The sequence below is a fragment of the Aedes aegypti genome, unplaced genomic scaffold (assembly GCF_002204515.2).
Source record: "Aedes aegypti strain LVP_AGWG unplaced genomic scaffold, AaegL5.0 Primary Assembly AGWG_AaegL5_hic_scaff_1227_PBJ_arrow, whole genome shotgun sequence".
NCBI classification, from domain to species: domain Eukaryota; kingdom Metazoa; phylum Arthropoda; class Insecta; order Diptera; family Culicidae; genus Aedes; species Aedes aegypti.
The window spans coordinates 1,897-14,190 of record NW_018734653.1 but is presented as its reverse complement, the minus strand read 5'-3'; the positions used below and the strand labels follow the sequence as shown (position 1 = coordinate 14,190).

General features: G+C 34.8%; 1 non-coding gene across 1 annotated transcript; it reads right to left on the bottom strand.

The window, feature by feature from the left end:
* Window positions 1-7,257: 7,257 nt before the first annotated feature.
* Trnak-cuu lies at window positions 7,258-7,330 on the bottom strand. The gene has a single exon. It is a non-coding gene; the product is annotated as a tRNA-Lys (tRNA).
* Between the last annotated feature and the right edge of the window lie 4,964 nt (window positions 7,331-12,294).

The window sequence follows — 12,294 nt, the reverse complement described above, 5'->3', positions numbered from 1 at the left end:
TACTATTTGTCACAATATCATGATGCTTCATGGAAAGGCTCCTACGATAAGAGGAAGTACAGTATGGCCCATAAAAAAAATGCGAAAATTGTTTGAACGTGAATATAGCATCCACAAGCGATATTTTCATTGTTTTTGTAGTGAATGTAATTTATGATTATTGTAGTATATTATTACATAACTCCGCTATCCAGGACAATTTTTGTTATATTTTTCTTACTGTCCTAAATAACGTAATAAAGCAAAAAAGCTAAAAGGTTTTGTCCGCCCAAAGCAAGAAACAGAGTCCGATTGTCGTATACTCTGGTGATAATTTTTCCACCTTCAAAAACCACACTTTATTGTAGAAAATTTTAGTTTGTTTGGTATCAGAGGATAGAGGAGTTCTTATAGAACGTGTTTTTCATGATCACAATAAAATATTTTGCCAGGGTCATAGTTTTTAGGGCATTTGCGTTTTATAGGTTTGATTTGTCTTATTTTTTTTGTTAAAGTTGAATAAAAAATATATACAGAGGACTATAAAAGATTTTTGAGGATGAAATTTGTTTTTTTGGCTCGAGACAACTTACATCAATACTAGCTCATAGGTTTTGAGCAAAACGGAGCCGCTTATCACACTTATATGAAAGTTCAATCAAAGCTCCCCAAAATGAGCCATTTTTTCGAAAATATGTTCAAGTCTCCAATGACCCAAGTATGAACCAATTCTATCATTTGATATGGACGTATGCTGGAGACAAGGCCTGTGAAGAAGCTGACGTCATCGTTGATGTTATAGGAGCTTTCATTACACAGATATTGATCTCGACGTCCGCATGATAAAATTTGAAGGTATGCTTCCAATTCCTCTCTGGTAAGGTGAAAGTAACAGATAAAAATCATGTTCAAAGCGATAAACTGAGTCTAAATAGATTATACAATACAAGTAATAAATAATATTTATGTTTCATTCACATTTTCTATGTAAAAACTACCATAAAACATGATGTGACGATTTTCGCATTTTTTTATGGGCCATACTGTACAAAGCCAGTATCATCATGAAGTTGAAATTTTTTTTGGACAGTTAGGTGCACCTTAGTACTTGCGTTTGTAAATCGAGCAGATTCGTGTGACTCGTCTGTAATCACTGTCGATCAAAGTAAGCATGCATATTTCAGATGTCACCCGTCGACTTCCATAGTAATCCAGTCACATAGAGTGACAACAGTTGAAAAACTCGAGTGACAGAGCCGTGTCGAGCAAATTTTTCGGTCGACAGTGACTCTAGTCGAGTCATTTTGATCGACTCGACTTATAAAATAGACCCCTTAATGGGTTCGTTTTGTATGAAATTCCTTAGTTCGTTTTAAGAATACTTTAGGTCGATTTTCAATATTTTTTTTTGCAAATCAACTACGCCTTGATGATAATAAGAATAAGAATCTTGAAACTATTTTCAACAATAATGATTATCATAATCACAACTCCAACCATTTTAAAGTAATTATAAACTTAGTGCAACAGTTTATAAATTCAATATTTAAATAGGCCATTTCTATTAGTTATTCATAATTCTCCATAAAGAAGAATAAGTCAGTGGAGAGAAATATGGCCTACACTCTCGAAAACCTAATGTACTCTATGGAAAATCATGAATAACCAATGAAAATGGCTTATTTTACTATGAAATTAATGCTGTTTTGCAAAATGGCTACTTCTATAGAACTGATCAGAACTTTTTTTTCTCTAGAGTTTTTTTTTAAATCAACGGTTCCTGTCACCTTAAGGCTGTCGCAATTAGTGGGTTGGGTGTCAACCTGGTCTACCGTATGCTAGCAATCGATAGAATCGATTTGATTCATTAAAAAAAGGGATAAGTTTTGGAACGTGCTTTGCACTCTGGTTTTGCGAGTGAGTGCCGATACATCTCGGTTATTTCACCACACTGGGGGCAGTGAGTTTAATTTCTACCAGAATTGTTGTTCTTAGCATTTTATTCAGTTTGTTTACCGACATATCGGTCTGTTTTTGCTCAAAGTAATAGGGAGCAGGGAGAAGAAAGCAATGAAAACTAGATGGATAGGTACCGTAAGGAATCTAATTCAATTTCTATCGTCGGTCCCTGACGGTAATTGTCCATCTAGTTTTCATTGCTTTCTTATCTTTGCTCCCTATTCCCGATTCTATTTTTGCACGGATTTGTTTTACACGGCCGTGCAAAAAAAGTTTTCATACATTTTTTTTCGCCAAAACCTTATTTTTGTATGAAACGTCAAGAACTGGTGTTACTTTTTTGCACGGTTTTTTTGAAATTTTGAACAGAAATTTTTTTTGCACGGTACACATCTCCCGTGCAAAAACAGAATCGTACACTCGTTCGTTGAGCAAAAACAGACCGATATGCCGGTAAACAAATTAAATATATTTATCACGGTCAATCCTTTATATCTTAGCGTTTTAGTCATTCGAATCTGATTACGTTGTAAAATGGATGTGATCCCAGCAAACCAGAGAACATATAAGGATGTTAATTTCAAATTGTATAATTGTACAATTTTCTTTGAAATTGGATATGATGCAAAATTGAATTGATTGAAATCGTTAATGGAGCCATCAATTTCATCTGACTTGAATTTGCATCTTATAGAATTCCAATTTAATCTGACCAAATATGTAACTTCATACTGCCATTCCATTACGATTTCTTTTTTACTTGTTATGACTCTATTATAATCATCAATGTGAGATTACATATGAGTCCATCTGATGTAGAAATAAAGTCATATAAGGCAAGAACCCAACATAAACAGAAAAGGTGGAATTCATCAACATAGGTATTGACTTACTGGTTAAAAGAACATCAACGTTCAACAGAAAAACGATGAAATCACTTTGCATCAGTATTTTCGTAAGAGGTCTATAACAAATTGCTGCACTTCGTTCCAACTGCAAACTGTTAACATGAAACCTTCAGTGGTTTGGTCTTTGCCAAATGACAATTAAGATTGGTAACATTCACATACGATGCTCTACAGTGTTTCATTTATATTTGCTTAAAGACCAAATTCTGTAACAACAACTGCGCGGTATAGTGGTAGTGTATCAGGCTAGTAATCTACAGGTCAATGGTTTGAGGCTTGTATCGTACTATTTTATTTGTTTAAATTTTATTTTATTTGTTTGTAAAAATTAAGTCATATAAACTGCAATACACAATCATACATGAAATTATAGTGATCGCCAAACCAAATTGTCTGGAGTTGTACTGACCATGATAAATTCTCTGAAATGTACGTATATCGCCTCCAGATTTGTGCGAATAGAGGGAATGTGTGCATTTTATATGATTTGTTTTTACCGAATAAGTGTTCACTTTATTCGCTTGAAGTCTCAGTTATGTGAACATATTTGTTGGCTGGGATTGCATATAGGCTTCCAATGCAATTTCAAAACTAATATGTTTGATAAGCATTGATTTTTTTTTTAATTTTTCATAAAAACTGTTTTTTTTTTCATACCGTATCAACAAAACCTCAAAAACTAGCTCTGGTATTCTATGGCCATCCTTAAAAAAGTATTAACTGTGGAATGATGAACAATGAAATGTTTTAAGAATTCGGTTTGTCCACTTGATTGCCCAAAGTTATATAATACCTATATCGACATTGATTTTTCTCGATCAATACTCTTTTTCGCTAATGACTTCGCAAAACTTATGACATTTTCAGTTTTCTGTTCATGTGACTTATTCTCTGGTAACCAAAACTGAAAATCAAACTGAGTCCTACAATGAACCATTTCTATAAAGATGTAACGTTCGTTTCTGAAGCTCTTAAAACTGTACAATCTAGAATATTCTGTTTTAAGCTGGTACGACCTATAGCAAGCATGTAGCTATTCTACGTTAGACTTATATTGAAACAGACATATATTTTTTTTCTAAGTTCCATGAAAGAAGTTAACCCCTCTACCGGCAGCTTCATTTTTTACCGCTAAAATATATTCAAATCGCGATAACTTTTTTGTTCCATGATATTTTTGCACCATTTTTTCACAAAATCTCAAAAAACTCTTCTAGTTTAAGAATCCGTGTCAATTTTAATCATCGATGATCTAGTTTTGAAGATATTCCGACATGTTTTTGGCGACCATTTTGTTCCTGGTCAATTTATCAAAAAAATAAAATATGTACTATACAATGTCAGGTGGTAATGAGGAGCTACTCTGAAAAAATCAAACAAATCGGTTCAGTATTCTTGGAGAAATCTGAAAATTACGATATGAGGATTTTTAAAGTTTTCAATATCTTTGATTGTCCAGCTTGGTACCAGAAACATAAAAGCTTATTACTCAAAGACGTCTGCAAAAAATTGCTTCATTTATTCACAACATATCCGCATCAATGTATCATTCCAAAGAGTGAATATCCGAATACTATGGAAATTCTGTAGCTTGATATATTTACGTCGGTTATGGCTACGAGTCGGTCCCCTAAGGAATATTGGAATATCTCAGTATCTAGATGACGAATTATAAATATTGACGCATATTCTGAAACAAGAAGAGTTTTTTGATAGCTTGTGGAAAAATGCTGCAAATAGGGGAACTTACGTATTCTCGGCAGTCTAAGCCGATGCTACGCTTCTTTTGTAATATTCTCGGACATCAGCAGATAAATTCCATGTTTGTCTGTTTACATTTATGCGTTGCTCAATCCTCTATCGATTCACACCGACAGACTTGTCAAAATGCCTTTGGAAACGTTTTTACAACGCTGTGAACATCCCTTGACAGTGTAACTATTGTCGGCAGCTTCATTCTTTTCGGCAACTTTCCCATGAGAACTGCTGGTGAATCTCTTCGGCAGCTTTAAATCAGTCGCATTTTGAGGCGTGTTCATTTGAATTTATGACATCTCTGGCGGTATTGTTTGTTCAGTCTCGGAAATCTCGTCAGTGGGAAGCGGACACAACAAAGAATCATCTGAATGTTTTCATTGACGTGTTTTGATAGAATAATACTATGAATTTGGCGTTTGAAATTTGGTTGCCGATAATAGTCGAATGGTGCCGAAGCCTTAAGTTTCCCTATATGGTGAAACAAAAAAGTTATCGCGATTTGAATATTTTCTTAGCGGTAAAGAAATAAACTGCCGGTAGAGGGGTTAATACCAGTAATTCTTTTCTTTTCACAAGAGTTTCTCTGGCTTACACTGCTTTATCTCCTTTTTTCAATTTATTTAACACACCACTTACTGCGTATCACAATGCAATGAGCCTTAACAAGCATTTAATTTAGATAAACTTGCTTGTAATTTTAGTTTGTCATCAAGCGTAGGGTAAGTGTTCCCTTAGTTGTGGGTGTTCCTATAGTTGCGGTAGTGCCGTTTTCACTGATTTTATTACATTAACCACAGAACCGACACTGCCAATCGACGTATTGGCATGTGGATACACGGAATAGTTGAGAAGAGCGTTCAAATTGCTTTAAAATTGATGAAACATTACTAAAATAGCTAAAACTTTACTTGCTTGTACCAATAGTTGCGGTAAAGTGTTCATATAGTAGAGGATCCCATAAGAAAACTATGGATACCGCAACTATAGGAACACAAATTAAGTAGGTATTTTTTTTTTTCATTGACATGCAGTGGGTTACTGCGATGAAATCATTTTTCTCATTAAGTCAATGGTCGTTACTTCCCTTTACAACATAAATATGTACATTAATTGCGCTTCTTGAATTTAGGCGGTTAAATGAAGTTTAATCGTGCTTAATGCCTCCACTATTGGTACATCTACCCTATTATATACAGATTAACGGTATTTGAATGAACTTAAAAATATCGTTTTTAACAATTACGCCTCATGAGAGGCGTTTGATAGTGTATTTCTTGTAGATATCAATGTTTTCGTTAGAATATCCATTCCGTAACTTTAAAACGGGACCTAGGATTGTTTATATACAACCTGGATGTTTAGTAACAGAAATTGGCTTGTGAGCACATATTTGTTGTAGATTTTTTTTTTCTGATAATATGCGTCTGAAGAGCACCGTAAAAACGAAATACGAGCAGGAATCATTGATTGGTATTCGAAGTAAACATACAGCTATGACAAAGAAGCGTGCGGTGCTTTAATGACAACCACAAATCGAATTATTCCTTTATCACGCATTGGTGCAATTCAAGTAAACATTCACTAACCTGTTGATCTATTTCACACATCGATTGAAATTCTTCATGTAAAGTGTGAACTAATTCATTAATACGATCATACCTGTAAAGTTTATTTTAAAAACATGCCCACACCCCTTTCTGTGTTTTGTTTTCTTATTCGAATCTATTTTCGTTCGACTAATCTCGGCCACACGCAAACACCTCGGTTAAAGTCTTAAATCGACTGACCGCACGCAAAGCAGGTAGAGACGAGAAACAACCATTACAACCGCAAATCGAATTTAAACTTGGACGGCGCAAGCTGTCAGGCTCAAACAACTCGTAGCATTACAGATACAGCGAAAACAAAACAAAATGTTAATCAACAGAAAGTTCCCTATCTTTCGGCCAGGCATGTGTGAGAAGCGGTTGCCTGAAATACGATGGAAAGTGAAACATACAGATTGGTATGGGATCCGTTACCACCACCATTCAAAGGAACGAGACAGCAGTTAATGGTCAAGTTGTGGTTGCTAATGACAGCCAGTCCCGTCCGTCCTGGCAGGAAAGTGGAAATTAATTTACGCCAGACCGAAAATCAAAACTCATTGCTAATGGCTCCGATCCTTCCTAATGTTCCTTTTATAAGACGTAGAGTGCTGGGATAGTTGTTGAAAAGTATCAGAGTAGTGTTCTAACTACAGAAAATGCGGAACAAACGGTAATGGAAGGAAGTCATCGTTAGCCACTTATAGACGTGAGAAGCGCGGGTTGCCTAACAGAAGGCGATAATATTGCTCTTGATGCAAAGTGAGCCCATCTTGAATTTGACTGGAGATTCCTGCAAATTAATTGATTGCTGGAAACCGCTTTATCGAGAAATCTTAATTGATGATCATCCGAGTATGTCATAAGACATTTTCATATAAATCTCACAAAAAAATATAAATTGGAGATGCGGGGCATCGATCCCCGTACCTCTCACATGCTAAGCGAGCGCTCTACCATCTGAGCTACATCCCCATAGTGCATACAAAGCAATTTGGATCGATCAAGTGTTCTTCTATTCACATGCCGACGATAAAGAAGAACCGCCAGTTTTGTAAAATGATCGCCGCCCAACGTGGGGCTCGAACCCACGACCCTGAGATTAAGAGTCTCATGCTCTACCGACTGAGCTAGCCGGGCTGGTGACGCTGGTGCATAATTATGACAATGTGATTTAATTCATACAGGAGTGTTTGTAGCAATTGTGTTCATGACCAGTGATGGAGAACATCATCATGATTTACTTCAACTGAACTTGAATAACGTCCATGCAAAAATAATAAAAGTTGGATGACTTGAGTCAGACGGATCGACCGTTCAATTAGAATCAAATTGGACGGAATCCCTTTGAATTTATTTCTTGTCACCCGTTTTGTTTCTAATCAGTACGATCGTTTCTATTGGAAATTTTAATCAATATAAATTTGTGATATTAAAAATTCTTGTAAGTTATTTATAATCTTATTTAAATGTTTTCAAACTATTCAGCTAAGTGAAAATCACGAACTTTGCACATTACATAAACATTATCAGTTTGAATGTCCTGAAAAAAAAAGTCCTGAACAGGGGTGAGAAGGAGAACAGGAATTTCTGGTTTTGCTATCCCTACTTTACGAATTTAGTGATCAAAATTTGGCAGGCGTTATGGTTAATGTATTTTCGGAAATCCAACCACGGATATGCAAGTGAATGAATGGAAAAGAGCCGCGATGAGAATTTATTGCAACGCCATATTGATTCAACTACATATGTTCCCGCATCGATAAAAATTTCTACTGGAGATGCGGGGCATCGATCCCCGTACCTCTCACATGCTAAGCGAGGCGCTCTACCATCTGAGCTACATCCCCACGATAAATAGCGAGTTGATTCATCCAGCAGCATATTCACTAGGTGCCAATGGAATGTATGGGAAAAATTTTGCCATCGAATTTCAAAAAAAGGTAGGGCTCAAAAGTTTTGTCTCCTCGAAAAAAGTCCCCATGCAAAATTTGAGCTCAATCGGACTTCATTAAGTGGACCCCCAAAGCGGTCAAAGTTTGGCTTTTTTGACCCATGAAAAATATCCAAAGGCCCCCCCCTTTGGATATTTTTCATGGGTCAAAAAAGCCAAACTTACCCCCCCGTACATGAAATTTCCGAAATCGAAATTTTTTTTTTTGATGCCAGATGTCTTAGAAATGCATGAAATGCATGTTATTTGGGAAAAATTTTTTTTTGAAAAAAATCGACCTTTTGGGACTTAGTAAATTTTTGAGTTGGGGGAGAGAATTGAATTGAAATGAACGATTGAATTCAATGCTGAGAAATTCAAGGCAATAGTATTGAAACATATCATATATGATTGTTGGCCACTGAAAGCATATGATATGTGATATTTCATTAGGGTGGTTCATTTACTTTCCATTAGGGTGGTCCTTTTTGTTAAAAAATAAAAAAAAAATAAGAAATAGAATTTTAATTGAATATTGAAGACAATAGTATTGGAACATCTCTCACATTATCGTCAGCCATTTCTACATTTATATGTGGTATTTTATTAGGGTGGTTCACTATTTTCCATTACGGTGGGCCTTTCTGTCGAAAAATCAATAATTTGAATGGGATATTAAAAACAATAGTATTTTATCAACCTCTTTCTCATCGTAGCCATTTCCTTCATTAGATTCGTGATATTTCATTGGGAAGGCTCACTCATATTCAATTACGGTGATTCTTTTAAAAAAAAATTGAGTATTTGAATGGAATAGTAAATACAAGAGTAATTAACATCTCCTATGTCATCGTAGGCCACTGTTAATGTATAATATGTTGATATTTCATTGGGGGCTATTGTCCTCAGTTTTGCACAAGGGTGATCATTTAATTTGTAAAAATATTCTCAATAGATCTAACAAATCAACTTTGTTTGTATTAGTTTTGAATCATGATTCTTCATTGGCATGCAACTCTTCGTTTAAGCTATTTCATTAAGGGTTTTCTTTTGAATAGTTAAAATAAAACGTTCAATCATCAGTGAATTCAGTGAAGCACAACTCTAACTGGCCATAATCAAATACAGATAAAAAAGGAATGAAATAATTTTTGACGTATACAAATTATGACAATAGCTTGTAGGGCGACGATGAAGGGCAACAAAAGTGTTTAGTTTATATTTCAAAGAGATTCTCAGCCTTGGGGCTCCTTCATCCAGAAACAAAAAGTACGTTGCCTTCTGCTTGTTATAGTACACGCGATTCGGTTGTGACAACGTAGGTAATTCAAGTTTTGACAATCAGTTCTCGTTTATCTTCAAAGATGTAACAAAGTTCTTCAAGAATTTCGTCGGAATTTCATATGGATTTTTTCGTTGGAAGTTTTCAACGGAATTTTCTTTGGAGTTTCCTTTGAATTAATCGGAATTGTCCTTCGAAATTCCTTTTAAAAATTTTTATGACTTTTCTACGAAATTTCCTTTTTTTTCTACGGAATTTTTATCAAAATCGGAAATTTATCCTGAATTTGCTTCGGAATATCCTGTGGAATTTTCTTCGGTATCTTTAGAAGTGCCCTTTTGAATTTTCTGTGGTATTTCCTTCGAAATTTCCTATGAGGTGTCCTCCGGAATTTCACTCTGAACTTTTCATTGGAATTTTCTTCGAAATTTACTTCGGAGTTTCTTTTTGAGTTTCCTTCGAAATTTGCTTTGGAGTTTCCTTCCGAATTTCTTCTAGAGTTTGTTTCGGAATTTCCTGTGTTATTATCTTTGGAGCTTCCTTCAGAATTGTATTCAAATATTATTTGGAATTTCTTTCGAAGCATTGGAATTTACTTTGCAAATTCCTTCGAAATTTTCTTTGGAACTTTCTTGGGAATTTCATTTGGGATTCCTTTTGGACCTTTTAAATTTACTGCGGAATATTCTTAGAAATTTCCTTTACAATTTTCTTTGGAATTTCCACAGAGTTTTCTTGAGAATTTCCTTACAAATTTGCTTTGGATATTCCATAGAAAATTCCTTAGAAATTTTCTACGAAATTTCCTTTTAACTTCCTTTTTTCATTGCAATTTGTTTCGGGATTTGCTTTGGAATTTTCTTTGGAATTTCCTTAGAAATTCCCTTTTGAATATGCTTTGGATATTTTTCAGAATTGTCGTCGGAATGTCCTTTGGAATGTGCTTCAGAATTTCTTTTGCAATTTTATTCATTTTTTTTTTTTATTTTTTTTTTTTGGGATTTCCCTTGTATTTCGAAAGATTCCATCGATTTTCCTTTGGAATTTCTTTTGGAGCTGTGATCTTTTCTTCGAAATTTCCTTAGAAATTCCTTTTTGAATTTCATTCGGAATTTGCTTTGAATTTTTTTATGGAATTGCTATGGAGTTTTCGGAAATTCCTTTGGAATTTTCCACGGATTGTTCTTCGGAATTCCTTGGGTTTTTTTTCGGAATTTCCTTTGGAATTTTCTACGCAATTTTCGTCAGAATTTCTTCTGAAATTTGCTTCGGAAATTCCGTTGGATTTTTTTTAGTTTCCTTCGGAATTAACTTTGGAATTTCCGTCGAAATTCCCTTAGGAGTATCCTTAAAATTCCTTTGCAGTTTTTTTTGGGGCTACTTATCAAATTTTCTTCAGAATTTTCTTAGGAATTCCTTTATTACTTCCTTCAAAATTCTCTTTGAAATTTCTTTCGGCATTTCGTTTGAAGTTTACTTCCAAATTTGTTATAGAGTTTCCTTGGAATTTCCTTTGGAATAACCTTTGGAATTTCCTATGGAGATTTCGAAATTTTATTTAGAAGTATTGATTGGAATTGTTTCCTTTGGACTGTTTTCCGTTGAATTTTCGCGGAATTTACTTTGGAATTTCCTTCGTATTGTTTTTTCGGAATTTTCTTAGGAGTATCCTTTAAAATTTCTTTGTATTCTCGGAACTTCATATCTCATTTACTTCAGAATTTCCTTTGGAATTTCTTCATGATTTTCTTTCAGTAAGTTGCTTCAGGAAGTTATTTTGGATTTCTTTGGAATTACTTTCGGAATTTCCTTCTTCAGTTCTTCAAAATTTTCTTCGGCGTTTCCTTTGGAATTTCTTCTGGAATTGCCTTCGGAATTTCCTTTGGAATTCGCTTCGGGAAGTTCCTTTGAAATTTCTTATGGAATTTCCTTTGCATTTTCTTTTAGAGGCTGGCTTCGGAATTTCATTTGGAATTTTCTGCGCAATTTTCGTCCGAGTTTTCTTTTGGAATTTGCTTCGGAACATCCTTTCAAAAATCCATTCGGATTTATTTTTCTGGGAATTTCCTTTTTGAATTTTGCTTTGGAATTTCTTTCGGGATTTGCTTTGGAATTTCATTTGGAGCTACCTATCGGGATTTGATTGGAATTTTCTACGTTATTTTCGTCGAAATTTACTTTGCAATTTGCTTGGAATTTCTTCTAGAGTTTTCTTCGGAATTCCTTTTCTTCGAAATTATCTCTGGAATTTCTTTCGGGATTTTCTCTGGAATTTCCTTCAGAATTTTCTCTAGAATTTCTTTCAGAATTTCTCTGGAATTTCCTTCGGAATTTCCTCTAGAATTTCCTGCGAAATTTCTCTGGAATTTCCTGAGAAATTTCGTCTGGAATTTCCTTCGGAACTTTCGCTGGAATTTCCTTCGGAATTTCCGCTGGAATTTCCTTCGTTATTCCCTCTGGAATTTCCGTTGGAATTTCCTTTGGAATTTCCTTCAGTATTTCCTCTAGAATTTCCTTCAGAATTTTCTGTAGAATTTCCTTTTGGAATTCGCAAACCTAAATTGGGAAAGGTTACGAGGCTCAATGCTTGATCTCTGAGATGAGTGCATCTGAAATCACGAAGTAGCAAGCGGATTTTGTATGAGACGAGGACTCCAAACTGGTTCAGCTTAGTGAAGTGTTGCATTCCGAATGAAAATCACGCAAAAACTTTTCAAAAGACCTTTCTAACAATGAGAGGCTTTCTAGAAAACTCTTTTGTTGTTAACTAAGTTACCTTTACATTTTTCGTTGAACATTACGCAAAATATTATGTAGTAGTCCACACCATAATCTTTCGGTCTGTAGATATTAAGGTTGAAATTTTTACAATGATACCATAATTAAGGA